The sequence below is a fragment of the Malus sylvestris genome, chromosome 3 (genome assembly GCF_916048215.2).
Source record: "Malus sylvestris chromosome 3, drMalSylv7.2, whole genome shotgun sequence".
Taxonomy (NCBI): Eukaryota; Viridiplantae; Streptophyta; class Magnoliopsida; order Rosales; family Rosaceae; genus Malus; species Malus sylvestris.
The window spans coordinates 21949215-21971638 of record NC_062262.1 but is presented as its reverse complement, the minus strand read 5'-3'; positions in this window follow the sequence as shown (position 1 = coordinate 21971638).

Here is a 22424-nt window from a genome sequence, read left to right as displayed (position 1 = left end):
GATCATTGGTCCACGTTCCCCCACCCCCCCCCCCCCCCAAAAAAAAGGCCCAACGGTCATAATTATGACCGTTGGCCACGTGGCAGCTCGTTGGCTATTGGATTGGAATATTTTTCAAATCCAACGGTCCAGATTAATTAACAACATTAAAATTTATTTACAAAATACAGAAAAATTTAAAAAATTTTAATCTTTTTTCTATAAATACCTAACCCTCATCTTCCACTTTCTTACATCACATTTCAATATTTTCTACACTCTCTACACTTTCTACATTTCAATATTTTGTACACTTTGAGAGAAAAAAATGACTACGTGGAAGCTCATTGAAGATGTTACGTTGTGTGAATGTTGGGTTCACATTACTCATGACCCAATTACAGGTAATGAGATGGATAAGCAAGAAATGTGGAGCAATTACAAAAGCGTTTTGCAATGTACATGGAAAAGACGCCAGAACTAGTCAAGGTCTTCAAGGTCGTTGGAAAAAACTCAACGTATCATTTACTTGTTGGAAAAACACCATCTCTCATGCTTCCTGTAATCTGCGTAGTGGGACAAGTTTAGTGGATCAGATGACAATATTTTTATTTATTTATATGCATTCCACCCTCATCAATATTTTAATTTATTTAATTTCTTATGTAATTTCTTATGTAATTTATGCATTCCAACCGCATTTTTTAATACTATCTCATCCCACATTTTTATAGACACTACAAGCACAAGCATTCTACAATGCAAAGAACAAAAACAAATCATTCAACAAATGGGAATGGTGGCAAATTGTCAAAGATTGCCCTAGATACAAAATTATGGCAACCGGTCCAGAAGTTGTCATGCACGGCATGGGTTTACACAGTTCGCCAGAAGCAGACACAGCTTAACAAGAAGCCAACACATTTGAAGATACGGAAGGGACACCTGAACAAGTGCCGGAGACCTAACCAACTCGTCAGTCCCTCAAGCCTCAAGGTAAAAAGGCATCAAAGAAAAAAGGTAGTTCTTCAAAAAATGACTACACTAAGTATATGGAAGAACTTGCTCGCCAAGGTGAACTGAACATAGCACGGGAAAAGGCTAGAGATGAGGTAAAAGTTGCTGCTATGGCAACAATAATAGCAGCTACTAAGGCCTATGATGCAGCGGCTGAGAGACAAAGAGAAATAGTTAATCGAGAGAATGAGATGATTAGAGAAGCACTTCATCGAGAAAATGAGATGCTTAGAGAAGAAAGGATGGCTCAAGCAGATCGTGACATTATGAACAAGCCTCTAGTAGGACTGTCTCCGAATTCAAAATATTTTTGGACATCGGAAAAAAAAAGAGCTCATGCGAAGGAGGCGTGCAAGAGATGCTGAAACAAGTCGAGGGGGTTCTAGCTACAGAAATCCTAGCACCACATATCCTAGCTCCACAGACTTTGTATAATTTCGTATTTCTTTGTAGTACTTTATTTAATTTCTTATGTAATTTTTATGTAATTTCTTATTTATTTTTAGAACTTTATTTAATTTCTTATGTAATTTTTAATGTAATTTCTTATTTATTTTTAGAACTTTATGCAATTTCAAATTTATTTTTTGTACTTTATTTAAACACATCAAATAAGATTACATAAACTCACCAAATAAGATTACATTAAACTCACCAAATAAACTTAAAAAAAAAACACCAAATAAAATTACATAACCTCACCATAGAAACTTAAAAAAAAACCCACTAAATAAGATTACTTAAAAAAAAAAAAAAACACTTTATTCTTCAACCACAAGCCTCATTTTAATTATCTTCACCTTCATGCAATCCCCATTGGTGCTCAATCAAGTCATTATGGCGGGTTACGTGCCAATATGGCTCTTACACATCAGTGTACCTCTGAACGATCAATTCATTGTAACATCCATCCCATTCCAATGGCTTGTGTTGCACGGGATCTTCGGTCCGGTCATGAGCACAGTAGATACGTGTTCTTGAATTGTTCATCGGATCTGCCTCATATTCATCGAGGGCATCATAATCATACTCATCTTCCACAATCATGTTGTGGAGAATAATACACATCATCATGATGGATCGAAGAGCCTCGACATCAAACATTCTAGGTGCAGCCATGACAATCGCCCAACGAGCTTGTAGGATGCCAAAACAACGTCCACATCCTTCCTACACCCCTCTTGACATTTTGCGAAGTGTTTTTCTTTTTCAGTCTGTGGATGTGGCACTGTTTTGAAAAACGTAGCTCACGTTAGGTAAATACCGTCTGCAAGGTAGTATGGTCCGTCGTATTTAGTGCCATTAACCCAATATGTGCATTTCGACGATTGTCTTTGTAGCAGATTGTCGAACACTGGAGATTGAGCAAGGACATTTAGGTCATTCTGAGTTCCTGGAACACCAAAAAAAGCATGCCAAATCCATGTATCAAATGAAGCCACCACTTCCAAAATTATACTTTTGGCTCATTTTTTGTCATCATAAGCTCTTTGCCACGCACTTGGACAGTTTTTCCAAGTCCAGTGCATGCAGTCGATACTTCCAATCATGCCAGGGAAGCCTCGCATCTTACCCTTCCTCAGAAGCCTTCGCATGTCCCTTGGCGTGGGTTTCCGGAGGTATTCATTGGTGTACAGGGCTTCAATTGCAAAGCAAAACCGCATCAGGGACTCCAAAACAATTGTTTTTCCCATCCTCGCGATCTCATCCACTTGATCTGCAAATGCTCCATATGAAAGCATTCGCAAGGTAGCCATAATTTTTTGCTCTGGAAGAAGACCTAGAACACGAAAAGCATCCTCTTTTTGCACAAAATATGGATCATGGTTGCAAATAGCACTCATGATTTTGTTGAACAAACTTCGTTGTATTCTAAAACGACGTCTAAAACCATGATCAGGGAATACGCTGTTGGAAATAAAATAATCTTCCAAGAAATCTTTACCTCGTTTTTCCCTTTTCTATTGAAGTTTGCGGCATGTCTGAGTTTGGCTATCTGACCCACAGCTTCCATGACATGGTGGGAATGTGAGGCTCTCTGCCTTTTATGGTCATCATCAGAGTCCTCCTCCATTGCGAAGGCCTCATCTCCACCTCCACCTTCCTCGAGATTGATCAATTCTTCTTGTTGTGCCAACAATCTTTTCTGTTGCTCCACAAATTGTTTATGCACTCTCTTTGAAGAAGACATTGTAAAAAAAACTCAAGATTTGAAAACGATGAAGAAAGATTCTGAGCTAAAAAGAAGGATTGAGTTTGGTGTGAGGATGGATGTAGAGATGTAGGGTTTATATGGACAAAGAAAAAGAGAAAGGATGAGGTTCTGGACAATGCCACATGGCACGTCGGGATTAGTTGAAAATCTTATCGTAATCTTGGCTAAATTATTGTAAACATATAGTGACACGTGGTGCATCAGGATTGGTTGCAAATCTTAGCGAAAATCTATTCACAAAATAGTACGTTCGGATAATGACACGTGGCGTGACGAGATTGAGTAAAAATCTTATCCGAAATTAAAACTATTTTATTTATTTATTCTTTTATAAAATATTTTAAAATATTTTAAATGGGTTGGGTGCCAGTGCATTTTTTTAGGGGTGGAGATGCTTTGACCTATTACTGTTCACTGGGGTCTATTAATGTTCACTTGAGTGGATAAATGCGCTAGGTGCTAGTGCAAAGTCTTATGGGTGGAATTGCTTTTAGTGTAGATAATATCGTTTATTCAAAAAAAAAAAAAAAACAAGTTTGATATAACTCCATTGTTGTCTTATTGTTGAAATAGATCCAACAACTACATATTATTAAGAGAGCTACCAGACCCACCCCATTGTCTTATTTTCCCACCCACGTTATATTCCCACCCACCTTAAAAAGTTAAAAACTTAATATGCTATTTCCCCACCCACTATTATTCTCAAAATAACCTTTAATATATACATACTTATGAAATTATAAAATTGTCACTTAAAAAATATAAACAAATAATATGTAAATGAAAACCACTAAGGTCTGCAAATTCAAATGGAAATGACATAGGTATCCAACGACAAATTCAAAAATATGATGGACAAATTCAAATGACCCACACACAAATTATTCTTCTACATTTTCAATGAAAACATAATTTTCTACCTCTTCTGTAGAAGGGTCATCTTCCACCGTTTCAATGAAAAAGTCATCTTCTAAGTCCAATGATATTTTTTTTTTTACTTTCTTTGAATGAAAGGAGATGAAAATATGAGTTAGAGTTTAAGGTAGACAAATCGTCTCCCACACCGAACCTTTTTTTTCTTTTTTCTTTTTTAAAAAAAAAATTAAGCAAAACAAGATAATTAATGTCCTTATCAGTCTTTTTGCAAATGGATAAATTTGTAATTAAAAAAATTTATTAAAAGGTAAGTAGGAAGATAAGACATTGGAGTAGGAATAACATCACTTATTATTAATTACTTTATTTTTTATTTTAATACCAATTATTCCCCTCGAGTAATTAGTAAAGTAACTAATATTATTTTAATTTTAGCATTATCTTTCATTAATGATAATATTTCTCTTCTTTTCCCTTAATTAGAGTTTGTTGCAATCTTGTTATATTTTTGGTTTGCTACCTATCTTTTTGTTGTTTTACCTCACTCATCATTTTTTTTGGTTTTTTACCTCACTCATCATTTTTTTTGTTGTGTTTTCTTCAGTTGTTTCCTCAGAGATCATATACATTATGTAAGTCACCTAATTTGTTTTTTCTTTTATGGAATGCTGCTCCAAATTAAGCATGTTATTTATCTACATATTAAACATGATTTTTTTAATCAACCTCTACCATGTATTTCAGCGTTGGTTGGGTTTCGTACCTCTTATCTACCTATATCACATTTTTTTAATCAACCCTCATTAATCAAAGTCCTTTGGCTTTTTCTAGAAATAAAACATGAGATATTATGGTATTTAAACTATCACATCTAATGTGCTATAATAAATGTACATTAAAACATATCAAGTACATGTAATGGTGTAAAATATCCATAATATCCCGATATTTCCATCGAAATTTCCGTGTTTTTTTACTACCGATATTTCCGATATCATCGATATTTTAGACCTTGCTAAGTCACTCATGTATCTTACCATGCAATGTATAAAGTGTAAAATATTGTACTAATTCATTATATATAAATGATTATGGTGTGTTTAAACTTCTTTCATTAATTACTACATATTTTCTACACTCACAATGTTTGCCAGCTCGCTATATAATCAACTTAAATCAGTTATATCTATCATGCAATGCATTTCCTTCCAATTTTTTGTGATAAACTAATAGATAATTGACTAAATAAACATCCTGCAAAGTTTCAATAAAAATTTCCAAGTTTTTCTTACAATTTCCGTGGTTTTTATTCAATTTTTATCGATATCGATAATATCCCAATATTTTCATCGAAATTTCCGTGTTTTTGAACTACTGATATTTCCGATATCATCGATATTTTATACCCATATATATATATGTCACATCCCGACCCGGACCCCCACTACATCCCGAGCTCAACTCCTCTGTAGCACGATATTATCCGTTTTGGACCCCCACCACGCCCTCACGGTTTTGTTTCTGGGAACTCACAAGAGAACTTCCCAATGGGTCACCCATCCTGAGATTGCTCTCGCGCAAACTCGCTTAACTTTGAAGTTCCTACAGAATCCGAAGCCAGTGAGTTCCCAAAATGCCTCGTGCTAGGTAGAGATGGGAATATACATATAAGGCTTACAGGATCCACTCACCACGCCCTCACGGTTTTGTTTTGGGAACTCACAAGAGAACTTCCGAGTGGATCACCCATCCTGGGATTTCTCTCATACGAACTCACTTAACTTCGGAGTTCCTACGGAATCTGAAGCTAGTGAGCTCCCAAAAGGTCTCGTGCTAGGTAGAGATGGGAATATACATATAAGGCTTACATGATCCACTCCCCTGGATGATGTAGGATGTTACATATATATATATATATATATGTTTCAAACAATTGGAAACAATGTAAAAAAAGTGTCAAAAGAAAGTATCCAACATTGTTATGAATTTAATTTCCCATAATCTGTTTAATTGTGGCCACAAGCATGTGAAATTCCCCATATCCTTTGCGGTCCAGAATGAGTGGATAACCGTAGATTGTCACCATTTATTCCTCTTTTTCGTAAAAGAAAAAAAACATTGTTATGAATTTGACCAAGAAAACACTGTTATGAATGATAAAATAGTAGTTACAAGTCAAAAGAATGTACCCATACCTTCGTAATATATAACTATCTATGGCTCTACCGAATACATCAAATTTAAGCTATTATTAATTACATTATTTTACTTTTCATAATTGTAATTAGTATTTTTTTTTAAATAATAATAACAAAAATGGTTAATTTTAATTAACTAACCTCAAGTTTCTTGGTTGTCAAAAACAAAAAAAAAATGTTTAAAGCCAAAGTTTTAGAATTTATAAGTTGGGAATTACCTGCTGTTGTTGAGTAGGTAAGAGCTACAAATGCATTGTCTTCGTGATGGAGAAGCATGGAATATTAAATAGACACATTACCATGCCTTGTCAGGATGTGGTTGATGCTTGTGTTCGGTGGATCCGAGGAGGGGAGCAAAGGGATGACGATTATGCAAAATATTTGAGTGGGTTAGAGCTACATATTAATATTGCAATATTTTTAACACGTACATGAGAAATTTCAACTTTGACTCACATAGAACATAGATAGTGATTACGTATTATATTTATATTGTGTTCAATACCTAGTAAGTGAACTCATTATTTCTTCCTTAAAACTAGAATAGTGTTGTAAAAGGGAAAAAAAAAACAGCCCTTTCCTCATTAAATCTTTTGTGAGGGTATTTTCTCATTAATCCTCAGATAGGCTAGGCTGATATGAATGGATGCTATATTTCAGAAAAGGGAAAGAAAAAAAAATACACACATTGCATATAACCAATCAAGGTCCAAAGACATCAGAATTTCTAATCTTGTTTAATTTTATAAATTTAAAGCAAATATATTATATATAAACATAACAAAATAATAAACATTAATTGAAATAAACATACATAAATTAAGGGATACTTTGCTAACCCCTCTTTGGTCATCCCCCAGTGGTGGTTGAAGGTGCTCACGACACTTTCACGCTGGAAAATTGGGTTACTAGGGTATCTACCAACCTTTACTCCAACCTTAATGTCGAGTATATGGAGTGTAGAGTCCTTATGGGCAAACTTGTGTGAAAGCAGCTTGATGCTAAGACTATTAAGTGGAAGCTTGGTTTAACCTGGGGGGATAGAGTTAAGAACCCGTTTTATCTTGATCATTTTCGGCATAGGTGGTAATGTCATTGAGTTTACTGATGAGAAGGAGTTGGAGTTTGCCTTGGATAATAGGCCCTGGTATGTCAGAGGGCAAATCTTTCGTATGGAGAGGTGGAATGTCCATTTTCGTGACACAGATTTTATCTCCAATCTTAGAGTGTGGTTAAGGATTCCAAGAGTGCCGGTTCAATATAGGGATGATGAGATTCTTGAAGTGATCACCCAACATGTGGGCAAGTTTGTTTCTATTGTGGAAAAAAGCGCAGTGGCACTCTTGCCCTACGGATTATGATAATGGTGGTTGTCTGCTAGTTGATAGGATCTTTGAGGATAAGTTGTTGGTATGTCCATTTGACTTCCTTGTTAGCGAGGAGACTAAGAAGGAGCCTCAGATGGTGTTATGTTGTTGTTCCCTCAGCCCACTTTAGTTGATGAGTTTAGCTCTGCGGAAAGAGAGGCTCATGCCCATGGTGGTAACACCTAGGAGCAATTTGAAGAAGATGAGGGATTGACTACATGCTTGTGAGGAGAGGTAGAAGTGCAAACAAAGGAAGGGGCTAAGCTCGCAGAGATGAACGGAGCTATGATAATGTTGTTAGGGGTAATATGACTTGGGTGTCTTGTGTTGATCTTGTGTCTAAATGGTGCCCTATGTCTGATGGGGTTTCTGATACTAGGGTCATTGGTGGGAAGAGTGTTAAGGAGGTTATGGATCTTGAGGCTGGAGAGGAAGTATTTATGGAAATTGAAGGTGGAGAGATTGAACAAGTGCATATTAGAGGTAATAGGTGTTAGATGTATGTCAACAATCTGTGATCATTTATATATGCTAATAAATAATAAATGCAATAGGAATTAACAGAATATAAACTAGAATACGAATTATAAAAAAAAACAACTTGAAGATCGAGGCTTGCGTACCGCAATGTCCTTGAAACAGAAATTTCGTCCTTACTCTGTGCTTGTAGTTCTACGGACGTCTGCTTCACCAAGATTCAACGATCAAGTTAAAATTCCATCACCGGAAAATTTAACTTCTGGCGAATTTAGTGTGGTTCTCTCAGTAAGAAGGTTTAGGAATGTAGAAGATGAAGTTGATTATTTTCTGTCTACTAAATGCCATGTAGATGGATGTATATATAGCAGATGGATGCCTATTTGCAACAGGTATGAGAATGGGGTGTGACTGTTGGGAGACTTCTCTTCAAGGGGTGCTTTGCTCTGTGTTCAAAAAGAACTCTCATACTTCAAATTCGAATTTTAAAAAATAATTAATTAAATCCGAAAAATAATTAATTAAATAATTTAATTATTAGAGCCCGAGCCCAAGGCCCATCTTTTGATAATTAATTATATATTAATTATATATTATTTATAATTAATTATATATTAATTACCAATTAATTAATGCACCCCAAAGCCCAGCCCCAAGGGTGAGCCCAATTTTAGTCTCCAGGCCTATTACTCCAATCACTTTCTATAAAGGACAAAGCCTTATAAAGTGATAAAATCTTTTGGGAATGGCCAATGTGGGACAATGAAATGTCTACTCAAACTATTTAAATTTCCAACAATAGGAAGAGGATAAGAAGTAAGGCTAAAGCAGGAGCGGGACCAAGCTACAATCTAGAATATGTTGACTAATGAAGTTGATGCTATGGAACTGTAAGGGCTGGGGCAGGCCTCATTTTGCCAATCAGTTTAATTTTCTTTGTTGTTTAAATGTTTTAGATTTTTTTGTATTGTCACAAACTGTATCCTTCCTTTCATCGTGTCTTGCAATGCTTAGATCCATGTCATGAGCTTGGGTGACCAATTCTTCGAAGGTTCAAGGTTTGATCCCTTGAAAGATGTATTGCAAACCCCAATGCATTCCTTGTATTCACATCTCACAGAAGACAACTCCGAGAGCCGACCTTTGCAATCAAGGCTTAATGCACGTCAACATCTGATATAGTCGATTACTTGCTCATTCTTCATTGCTTTATGTTGGTGAGCTCCATCATGCTTACCATGCGACGTGCACTGAAGAAGTAGTTGAGGAACTTTCTCTCAATCTGCTCCTAACTATTGATTGACTCTGGTTCCAAGTCTGTGTACCAGTCAAATGCAGTGCCTCGAAGTGAGTGGACAAACTGCTTTATAAGGTAGTCGTCATCGGTGCCTGTGCTATTGCATGTCAAGATGAAATGAGTCATGTGTTGGAAGGCTAATACCCAGTCGACATTCAGAGATTATCAACCTTCTTCGTGTACGACTTTGAGTACATGAGTGAATCTCGAGAAGAGCCTTTATATTATGCTTTGATAGTGTTGGCGATCATGTCTTGGAGTTATTGGATCGACAAAGATGCCACTGAAGCGGAATCATGCATTGACAGCTCATTCTTGCCAGAGTGAATTCTTGACTCGTCTCTTTCTCCAGATGAGGTGCACCTTTGCTTGACTCTCTAACATGCCTTTCTTTTACCTTGCTTTTGAGTGATGGCACGCTTTTAAGCCGATACTAGAGAACAACTCTAGTGATTAGTCACGAATGAAGCTTTTCGCAATATGTGTTTATCTCTACGTATATTTCCACTGCTTTGCTCCAGGGTCTTATTGTTGTGGTAACATGGACGTCGAAACACTTCTAGCAGTTGGTTTGGTGCACTCTAGGATAGTACGGTATCGCGATCGAGGCATAAATCGAACGATCTAGGCACATTTACACATGAGGAGCAAAACAATAATTTGGTGTTTTCAACCTTACGGTTTATACGAGTATTATATTACTATGTTATTGAGGAAGGAAGAAGGTATGAGCTTGGAGGCATGAAAGAAGAATAATTGCAATCCGATCGCGACGGAATGGTATTCTCTTTTATGCAGCCACTCTAACTCGATTTCTTTCTTATGTTTATACAAATATGTTCCTCCCTGTTTTCGAGTATCTTATTTATGACAAGTTATTTTAAATTTCAGGGACTAAATTTTCTTAAGGGGGTATATTGTAACGACATGTCCCTAAAAATTATTATTTTTATAATTTTAATAACTGAATTTACAAAAATGTCCTTCGAGGCAAAGACGTTGACTCTTGTTGACTGCCTTGTCATTTCACATCAGACTCGTTTTCTTGGTATATCCTTGTAGTACTCGTCGCTATGAACGCGTGGGCGCAAACAGAACGTAATTTGGAGTTATAATGAAGGAGTTATTAACGTTTAAAGTCGTGGGCATGAACCGGCCAAACCCGATTTCTCCACCCGACCCGGCAACTTCACCTGCTCATATCTCCTTTGTACGAATTCCATTTTGGGTGATCTTAGTGTCCATGGAAAACCCTTGACGAGCCCTACGTCTCTATAATGTTAGATTTCCAAATTTCTTACCCAAATTCACAAATCGAAGCCACAAACCCAAGGACATCCGACGATTTTAACCTTTTTCCGGTGACTCTAACGAGTTTCACCATCGATGATCACCACCAAAAGACTCCTCTCAACCCCAGGAGCAAGGTCCAAGCTTTGGTGGAGGCATCGAAGTTCATTTTGGTGGCGAATCAACAACTACCCAATTTTAAGGGTTTCCGGTGGGCTTTCATGAAATGGAGGCTTTTTTCGGCCAAATTGGCCTTAGTCACAGGTATGAAAGTTTATCTACTCATCAAAATCTTCATTCTTGTAAAATTTTGGAATTTTTAAAAATAGTTGAATTTTCCGGCGAGTCGGGGCGACCAACTGCCACCTGCGGCGGCGTGTGGGCCGAAACGTCCCCTAACCTTCCTAGGCTAAATTTGAATACCCTAATTCCATTGGTGAAGTCCGATTGATGAATTTCTATCATTTGAATGTAGTTCCATTAAGGTCCGCCGCCTAATTATTATAGCAATCGATGTTCCGACCGTTGGATCGTCACCAAACTTTGATATGTTGTAGTACATAATATTTGAGGATATTAGAAACTTACGGATTGGAAATCCGATGTACGGATCTTCCCGAATAGGATATGTAAGTTACATGTTCTATTGACAAGAATTCTAAGACATGTTTTGATAATTGTTCTAGGCGCCAATCATTTGTGACGCCTCGATGTTTATGCTAAGGAGTTGTAGCTCGGACTCTAGGTGAGTGGGCTTTTGGTTTTCTATATATACATATATATGTTTTCTATTTTCCCAGAAATTGTTTTAAATGGATTTATGTTTTTAAATGCCATGTCATGCTTGCATTTCATTTAATTATGTGCATTGGTATGTATATGCATAATATTGTATGACATTGCGGAGGCCAGGTAAGTTTCAAGTGAGTACTGTATGATGTTAGTGGTTGTATTGGTTATGGTTATACGTAGAGGCATGTAGAGCTCATTATCCTGCACCCCAGTGTTAGTGCTCCCGCCCGTGGCCAAGGCACAGTCCTTCACGTGATGTTCACCTCCCACACCGCACACTCACCTTGGATCCAAGTTTGGTGCACAGCCCTATCGTACAAACCACATTAGGTGGTTCCGACTCGTAGGTGACCCACGATTATTCACACAACCTTCATGTGATCGTAGCACTTGAGCGTACTTATTTACACCCAGCCCTGTCGTACAGACCACAATAGGTGGTTTCGACTCGTGTGTAGGCATATTTAATGAGCTATAGGTTCAGCCGTACAGGTCACATTAGGAAACTCCGGCTGCCATATCATTTTATATTGATTTATTTCACCTGGCTTACTTATTTCATTACTGAGATACTTGACATGGCATATACTTGGGTTTCACTACTCAAGCATGATTTCTATATACGTATGTATTATTATTTTCTGGGAAATTATACGGATTTTACGGTGAGGGGTTATTATTATTTTTGGAAAAGAGAAATGGTTTTCAAAAAGCTTTGTTTTTTCCCACTCAAGTTTTCTATTTTGCGCCCCTCCAGGTTTTAGATGCTAAAAGTTCGTATCGACGAGGATTCATGGCGAATTTTAGTATAGGTGGCTACCTCTGAGGGTATGATCCTTACCCATACTACTGTACTTGACTTATGCTCTGACATCAAGTGTGAAATGGGTTCATTCCCACTCACAGCGCACTCTTGTCTTTAGGCACTTTTAGGTTTAAATTTGTTCACATTTTCCACATCACTATACTTTATGGCTTCGTCACTTTCTAGGTGTTGGCCAGCACAGCTCGATTCGGAGTCCAAATGGACATTACGGGTTGGGGTGTGTCATTTTTCAAATTTCTTTTCAGTTTGGGATTGATGTGCTTGTAAAAAAAAACTAATTTTTGTTGTGCTTTAAGAATAATCAGTTATAAAATAAAGCAATTAAACGTATGATAAACTATATTTTTAAAAGTGTTGTGACTATGAAAAGCAATGTAAAAGCGTTTGACAAATTTTAACGTTTAAGTGATATAATTGAATATAATGATCAAAATGGATATGGTAAGGAGTGGTGGCGACCACAACAGTGGTGGTAATTGTGGAGCAAAAAATAATCCAAAAAATAATGGAGACGACACATGGACTTTATCCCGAAGAAGACAAAATTGCTCTCAGTAAATGGGCAGGGCACACAAATACTCCCACGCGCTGCCTCAACATCCTTGGAAGTTCAAGTAGCGGACTACGACTACTTAAGCTCCTATGCTCGTGGCATGGAAAAGTCAAAGGTATTAAAAATAGGATTAATTACCCAATCATATATTTAATACATTCCTAATTTATGATCAACTCAAACAAGTAATGAACCCTCATCACAAACAATCAGGGATACCTCCATCATCATCCTAAGATATTATCTCCTAACTAATATCTAGGGATATTATTTCTTCATTCATCTTACGGATAACATAACTTTGGCCAATGGGAAGTCGCCACGAGTAAGGTAGAATCCTACATTTAGGCCCGCCACCTCCTTATAAATACCTCATCTCCACCAAACTTTGGTAAGTTTTTGCTATGCATACAAACCCTAAACACTCACTCTTTTCAGAGTTACTGAACTTAGGCAGCAGAGATCCATTGGCCAAACCCTTAGCGCGTGACGTTTTGGTCTTTGATCAAAGGTGTTATTTGTTTTGTAGGTACAATTTCATCAAGACTGAAAGGGTGAGGTGGTTAGGGTACAAATGTAAGAATGGTGGTAGAGGTGGTGGTGGTTGTGGTGGCAGTGGTAATGGTAGTGGCGATGGCGGCAGTTGTGGTGGCAGTTGTGGTTGTGTTAGCGATGACAGTGGATGATGTAGTTGTGGTGGTGGTGGCAAGGTGAAGATTGTGGTTGTAATGGAAGTGGCAGTGTAAGGTTAACGTCTGTAATAGTAGGTGACGGCGGTCACTTTTGTCCAATGAATAAATGTGTATAGAATGAAAAAGAATGTTATTTTTAAGAACTAATGCAGGTATTATAAGAATTAAAAATATTTATTAAATGCTCAACTCTACTTTTTATTAAAGTAGCTTTCAAAAGCAATTTGCATGCTGCTTTAAAAACTATTGTCTAGAGTCCATAACTTTTAAAATAAACAAGATATTTTATTTTTACCAAACACTTTTGTATTGCTTAACTATAACGTGAGGTAGTTTTAGTTTAAAAAAAAAAAAAAAAAAAAACAATACCAAATTTGTCTTGATTAAATGTATTGCAATCTTCTTCCCTTTTCACCTCACTCATCATTTTTTGTTGTGTTTTCTTCAGTTTTTCCCTCAGGGATCATATACATGTGATGTAGGTCTTTTAATTTTTTTTCTTTCTTTTATGGAATGCGTCTCCTAATTAAGCATGTTATTTATCTACATGTAACACGTAATTTTCTCAATCTACCCCTACCATGCCTTTCAGCTTTGGTTGGGCTTCGTACCTTTGTCGTTGATAATTGTAATTGTCTACCTGTGAGGCTGTACCACATCTTGTTTCTAATCTACCCTCTACCACATATTCTTGTTGCTTCTCTACGTTATCTACCTCAACGAGCCCTTAAATATACAGAGAACCAATTTATTATAGCACTGCTTGGTTGTCATGTAAAATCTAAATAGCCAATAACCCTTCTAGGTGGTGGAAGGTATTGACAGCGTGAGTTTGAGCCCCGTTAATGGCTAATCTGATTTCTAATTTACTAACATTATTGCTCGACTTAAAAAAAGAAAAAAGAAAAACCCTTTTAGGTTTAAACAAAAAAATAAAAAAATTCACATCTAATACTTGGTAATATGTTTTTCTCCTCTTTTTTTTTCCTCAAAAAAAAAATTCTAATCTTATTACAGATTTTAGCCAAGAACCCTTTTTGTTTTTTTTACTATGTACATAAGATATAAAATATCTAAGAAACGTTTTAAATTTTAAACCAAAAAAATTATATCTTACTTTTTTTTACGAACGATAATGCTAGTAAATTAAATTATTATTTGTTAGAGGACGGTGGGATCTCCCCGCACAAGGATTAATAGTTTTCATTCATTATAACTTCCCAACCAACTAGGTGCGGAAAGTAAATTTTATTAAATGCCAACCATATATAGTACGTAAGAGTCGGTAGACTGTTGAATTGAAGATCTGCCGTATTCAACGATGCTGAAGACTCTCAGCGCAACTCCTTTTATGATACAATGACTTGTTCTGCCGGAAGCTCAAACTGAGATTCTTCGTGAATTCTTTATTATTTCACAGTTTAACATTAATTTTTATGTCAACTTTAAAAAATATAGTGCCAAAAATATGAGATGGCAGAGAATCTATAGAGAGTCTCATTCTTTGAGAAAGTCTCCTTAGCAATTCTCACAATATTGTGTAATTATGTATTTTTTGTAAAATGGTTTAGAATTCCTATGTAATCTAGTAATTCTTTCTTATTAGGTTTTGTACTATTTTGAGAGCAAGTTTTTCTCTCCTAACAATTTACTATAAATAATGGTACTCACGTAGGGGAAATATCATCTATAAGTTCCCGGCTTTTGTCTCTGTGATGATGCACCTCCTTCTCTCCCTTTAGTGAATTGGTCACAACACATTATCAAGTACGCTTCTGACACTGCCCTAAGGAATTTGAAGGATATTTTCTGCTATAAACCAATTCACAATTTTCATCATACAATCTAAATTCTTCTAAAAAGCGGTATAAATTGTCAACATTTTTTTAGCCTTAATTGCATGAAACATTCACTAAGATGCATGTATCCCAACTTTTACGCATTTTGAATTATATATTCCGCTTAAATTGTGGTCACGTTATTCTATTATATTATATTGTGCATTGAATGATAGTTTGAGAAACCAAAGAAAAGAGGCACAAAATCAAAATTTAGGGTTTTCTACCTTAACCGCGCGAGCTACGGTTTGAAGCTGTTTGAGCCGCGTCGCCAAGCCAACGAGCCACGGCCTGAAGTCATTTGAACCGTTGGAGCGGAGCCGCTTTTAACCGAGCTGCTGGGCTAACCCCAGCACAAACTCAAGTTTTTTTTAGCTTCGTCGACACCCGCCCTGCACCACAAAAGTTCCATTGGAATTTTCCCGCGCTCGGCCTACCAAGCCCTGGCGGGCTTCTCCTAGCTTGCATGCAGGTTCAGGCCAGTTTTGGGCCTGGGACCCCTGATTGTTTTCCTTGCGCTCAACCCGTCTGCAACCCATCTAGTTGTGGGCCTCGAACCACCCTGCATAATACCTAGCCCACGCCATGGACCTGGGCACCAGCTTCTTCTTCTTTCGGCCCTTCACTATAGGCCTGCCCTGCACCCAAACCAAAACAGCTCAGTTCATGTGGCTGGGCTTTCTGCCCGTGGCTTATCCTGCTAGGCTGCAACCCAACAGCATTCATAAGCCAAATATTTTTTGGATTTTGTGATACATTTGCGTTTGCTTGTACATACCTATGAACTTGAGGTTCATAATTTGAACCCGAAGTTACAAATAAACGCCATAGAAATCCGAAATTTTCTTAAAACGCAACACCGATGGTTTCCCAAAGTTTTCATGTAAATTTAAACCAAATTATATCCAATAGAACCTGAATGTTTTACTCATGGACAATTTTTATCCATTGAGCTAACCATAATTTTGTTCACATCATTACAACGACATGTCAAACTTGAACAAACTCAACTTTACCGTTTTGGAAGTCTTTGGAAGAAAATACCCAAAGTTGATTCAAGGTGTGAAGCTTGACCTCAATTTCACACTGCTGTAAAGAGAAACGTGGGGACCATATGTCTGCCATTCAATCTGGAAACCAAAATCCAATTTAACTCTATATCTGCCGATAATGGAAGACTAAGTTGCTTTTATGTTAATCTCATTGACGGTTTGTGAAAATGAAGAGAAGAAAGAAAAAGCAACCTGGGTTGAGAAACGTGCTAGGAGAGCTTGAGAATATTTAATTTAATCCGATTGCATTTGACTGATTTGCCCTTGATTAAATTTGGTTTTTTCTGAAGATAGAACTTACTAAAGTTGAATTGATATGTTTACATCCTCTATCAGAATATTGAAAAGAAAATCAGGACCGATACAGTCCCACACTACATTTTCTTCTGTCTTGAAGACATCTGCTGCAACTACATGCGCAGTGTTGGTGGCACGATGAGAAGAGTATGCGAACTCCAAGACACCAACATCCGCAGCTTCCAATTGTAATTCTCTTGTGATCATGCTTATGACAATCTTAGCATCAAATTCCACAATAATTCATGTGATCCCTTCCTTCAAACAGGCGTATAAAGTTGCTATCACCATAGCAACCTCCCCCGCGGCTGCAGAAGGGAAAAACAGGCCTCCCGTGCCACTTGCGAAATGCCACATGATTGCAAAAACGCGTACGACCTAACCATCTCCTCCTTTCTTAGTTTTTGAATCCCACGCTGCATCACAATTAACCTTAAGCACCCCAAAGCTTGGTTTCTTCCAGCCATTGCCATCCACATATGATTTTTCTTTGTTGGCAAGCATCATAGCAGTGTGTAGGCCATTATTGGCCTGCGATTCCAATTCTATTGCTTTCTTAAACTTTTCAATCCTTGTTTTCCATATTTACATAGCCTGAACGACATCACACTTATCACTTTAAACACTGTATCGTTTCTTGATAGGAGCATATTTATGTGCCTGAGTTAGCTAGTTCTTGTGCATTTAAGTTGTTTTTCCTTAGTTAAGTTAGTCTTTTAAGCTAGTTTTATGTGTTTTCAGGTTTTAAGGGCAAAGTATACAAAACGATGCATTTTGGAGCCTTTTGGAGCAAAATGGAGCTTGGAATGGATGTCACATCCTTGGAGCCAAGGGAATGGACGAAATTGAAGACTTGAAGATGATGATTCCTACTTGAACAAGGTTTCCTAGTTGAAGTAGGAAAGTGCCTAATTGAAGATAAAATCCTAGTCAACAAAGGATTCCTAGTTGAAGAAGGATTCCTCGTTGAAGTGGGATTCCTAGAAGAATGAAGATTCCTAATTAAACAAGGTTTCCTACTTGAAGTAGGAAAGTTAAACCTAATTGGCTTTGAGTTTCAGCAACAAAAGAAGTTTTCCAAGTCAAAGAAGGAAAATGAGTCCAAAAAGAAGAAGGATTGATCAAGACAAGCTTTCCTATTCCTAATGAGCAAATGTTTCAGCTACTAAGAGGAGTCCTAAACACTTTAGGACACCTTAATCCTTGTTCTAGAAAGATGTCACACCAATTTCAGAAAGGAAACTCCTTGCCATGCATAACCCTAGCTAGAACCTATTTCCTTGCCTTGCAAGGCTTTCTAGAAGCCTTATCCTGCCTTATCCAAACCTGCCGCACCTTTTAACCTTTTCCCTTGAGGATTCTGATTGTTTAAGCCATTTTCCTTGTGGATTTGGATTCTAGAAGTCCATATCTGATTACCCTAGGGTTTTAGGTGCCTATATATATTCATATTTCAGCCTTGGCCGAATTACCACCTCTCATATACATCAATTCACGCCAGAAACCATCCCTTGCTCTCTGCCGCAGCTTTCCACCACCATTCTCCATAAGTCCTGCCCCTAAACACCCTTTGCCGCACCACCCATCAATCCTAACCACTACCATACCATCCTCTATCCATTCTACACCATTCATAACCTCAGAAACCTGTCACCAATCTTTGTGCCGCAGCAAGGAGGAAGGAGAAGTTCATGGATGCACCTACTGTCCAAGTTGGAGTGTCTAGGTGTTCTCTTTCTTTGGATTTCAATGTCTAAATTTATTTATCTTTGCTTTGTGCGTATGAGGAACTAAACCCCCCTTGGCTAGGGGGGATTCGAAACCATGTTTATGCTTGCTATATGATTTGATTACTTTCAATTGCGTTTCATAAGTTGTGGATTCAATTTGCTTATCTATATGAATTAAAACTGATTTGTGTGTGTTGGTTGAGAGTGCACGCTTAATTTTCATGCATAGATCTAATGCTAGGATATAAAGGAGTTTTACCTAATCGTTATGAACTTATATTCGCAAGTAGTAAAGGTTGTTGATCACAATCGCGTTAAGTAAATTCTTGGCATAAGTTTCATGCGCTTTCATAGTACTAGTGTCTCGTCAATACTTATGATTTTCATTGAACGTAATGATCTTTGATTGTATCTCTATTGTGCGCTTTCATGTAGGGAACTTTTGAGGAATAATTTGATTGTAATGCGCTTTTTCCATCCAATTCATTGACTTAAGGGAAATCTGAAAGTTAATTTAAGCGTATCTAATTAACTTGGGGTATTGAGGATTCATAATTTATTGAAAAGCAATTGGAAATCGTTTTGTATGCAAGTGTAACATGTGTGGAGAAAAACCCCTTAGCTAGCTTTCCATCCATTCACTTTAATCAAATTCGTTTTAAAATCTATTTTAGTTTACAAAGTTTTTGTTTTGTTTTCAATTTCGTCAAAACCAATTCCCCCTTTATTTTGAAGTGCTAGATTAGTTAGAAATCAATTTAGTTTGTGTTTTTAAGTGTCTTGAGTCAAGTTATAACCTATTTTCGTCCAAATTTGTGTTTGGTGTTCAAAACTGCCCAGATTGTGTTTTTAAGGCAGTTTTGAGTGTTTATGTGCTGTTTTGAGTCTTTTGGTTTGTTTTAGTGTTTTAGAGTTTAGTTTTGCATTCTTTGAGTCTAGTTTAGTGTTTTAAACTTTGTTTTTACGTTTTTGAGTCAGTTTTCAAGTGATTTAGCAATCTCTCCTAATCCCCGGCCTAGAACGATCCCTACTTACATTCTTTACTACAATTGATAAAAAGAGGGTTTAATTTGTGTGCTTATATATTTCACATCATTTCTGCATTTCCAGATCCTCCATAGGTTGAAGACGATTCCTTCTTTAATCTCGCTTCTTCTATCATGTTTTCGAAACCGTTGGCACATATGATTCTGTTGGAATTTAGGATTATTTTATTGTTTGAATTTGGGCTTAGCCCGTTAGTATTGTTGAGAGTTGTCCCACATCAGTGAGGGAGAAGGTTTGCTATGTGCTTATATGGTCTTGGGCTACTCCCCATTTTGCCAATTGGTTTTATGGTGGAACCTCAATTTCATCATGGTATCAAAACGGGCTGTCCTCGTGTGAAGCCACACGGCCACACACGCTCCACGTCACCCAGTTGTTGTTCACGTGTAGGCTTGAAAATTCACCACACGTGCAGGGGCGTGTTGATAGTTGTCCCACATCAGCAAGGGACAAAATTTGCTATGTGCTTATATGGTCTTGGGCTACTCCCTATATTGCCAATTGGTTTTATGATAGAACCTCAATTTCATCAAGTATTAGGGTTTCATTTTCTTGCTTATTAGGGTTTCGTTTTCTTGCTTAATAGGATTAGGTTAGTTCTATATATATATATATATATATATATATATATATATATATATATATATATATATATATATATATGTATATATAGTGTTTTGTAGCTTATAGAATAATAAGTCATTCAAGATGTAGCCTCTTATAGGGTTTTGTAACCGTTTCGGCATTCTCGTTAGTGTAATAATATTCCTATTATTTTGTAATCTTGTTCGTTGCGCACTCTGATATTCAACTGACTCTAGCAAGAATAAAGTTTGTACATTCAAGATTGGCAAAGTTTGGTTGAAGGTCGCAAGATAACCAGAAAGCGATACAAAACTCGCAATAGAATAGGATATGCTCCACCGTCTCATTCTCCCTTTCACGGAACGCACAAAGGTTACACACCTTCATTTGTCATTTTTTTCAAATTACTTTTCACTGTTGTGGCATTGTTACAACACTTCCAAATAAAAATTGTCATTTTGTTTGGGACCAACAAATGCCATATTTGCTTCCACATATAGCAGCTGGTTTGGCAGGTACTACTCACACACATTCCCTTTTTATAGAGTTCATCGTTTTTTAAAAGATCCATTGCCACCTCGTATTCAGTTTTGACGCTATACACACATTTCTTTGTATAGTGCCAAATCAACTAATCTTCACATCCTTCATAGCTAATTGGGATGGAACAAATTAACTCAATTTCATCCAGATCGAACCATTGTTTTGGGAGCTCCATCATCCACCTTTGGGTATTCTAGTCAATTAGGTTATAGACCATTGGCAGTACATTAGTGTTGAAGGATCGTACCTTAAATGTGCAGGGCAGCAGGATCCACGGTTCCAAGCATGTTCATTTTACCATTTCCTACCCGTCATCGCAAACCTTTCTCGATTATCGATCTCCCTTCCAATATTCCTTTCCACCCCCACAACATGACCATTTTTTGCCTCTAAGAAAGAGCTCCCTGGATATTACTTCCCAATTAGGACCTTGGACAATAATATCTCCTAATTGAAATAAGCCGCCAACTCAGCTTTGCCAACATCGCCAAGTTAAAAAATTGCAAGTCCCGGAACCCTAAACCACCAAACTGCTTAGTTTGAGTTATTTTTCCCCAAGAAACCCAATGCATTCCTCACTTGCGTCCTTGCCCTTGCCACTAATATTTTGCAATTAATTGTCCCATCTCTTTGCACAAAGAGATAGGCAATTTAAAGCAAGACATTGTATAGTTCAACATCACCATTGCCACTACTTTGATCAGTGTTTCTTTCCTTGCTGCTGATGGAAATTGTTCAGCCCAACCAGTTAGTTTTCCTTCGTTATTCCTTCTCACCTCTTCAAACATTGCTTTTTTTGAGTGCCGAAAATATGATTGACTCCCTAGATATTTCCCAAAAGTCTCCTGAATCTGAATATTCAAGCATTTAGCGATCTTCCTTATATTTTTTTAGCAGCCCGTACCAAAGAAAATAGAGGTTTTTTCCAGATTGACTAGCTGAACAGAGGCACTAGAATAGCAATCTAGTACATTTAAGACTCATCGGGCTTCTCCTTCAGTAGCACGGCAAAACAACACAGAATCATCCACGAAGAACAATTGTGAAATCATAGGACCATCATTCGGGATTTTAAAACTGGGAAGAAGACCCAAGTCCTCACTTCTTTTTAACGAGGCTGAGAAACCTTCCGCACAAATAAGAAAGAGGAAAGGTAATCATGGATCACCTTGTCGTAACCCTCTACTCTGTTTGATGAATCTGGTATGATTCTCGTCGATTAGTACAATATAGGAGACGGATGAGATACAGTCTTCAGTTCTAGTGGAAAACTCTCTTACGAAACTAATTTTCTCCATCATACTCATTACGAATTTCCACTCCACCCTATCATACACATTTTCCATGTCAAGCTTGATGACCATGTCTCAAGTTTTCTCATCACTTTGGCACTTCAAAGAATGTAGGATTTCATAGGCCACCAATATGTCTTCTAACAATAAAAGGGGACTGGTTTTCACTAATCACCTTTGGCATTAATCCTTTCAGATGGTTTGTGACGATCTTAGCAATAACCTTGTAAGAAGCATTGCATAATGAAACGGTCTATATTGTTGAACCTGCCTCGGGCTTTTTATTTTTTGGATGAGAGTAATAAGGATATGATTCATCTTCTTCAATATCTTGCCTGAATGTCAAAACGCCCTCACTACTTTAATTAAATCATCTCGTAGGAACACACTCCAGAACCTCCTAGACTCTGCGTGATTGGGCATAAGCATACAGAGCTCCAAAGTGTTGGACCATGATT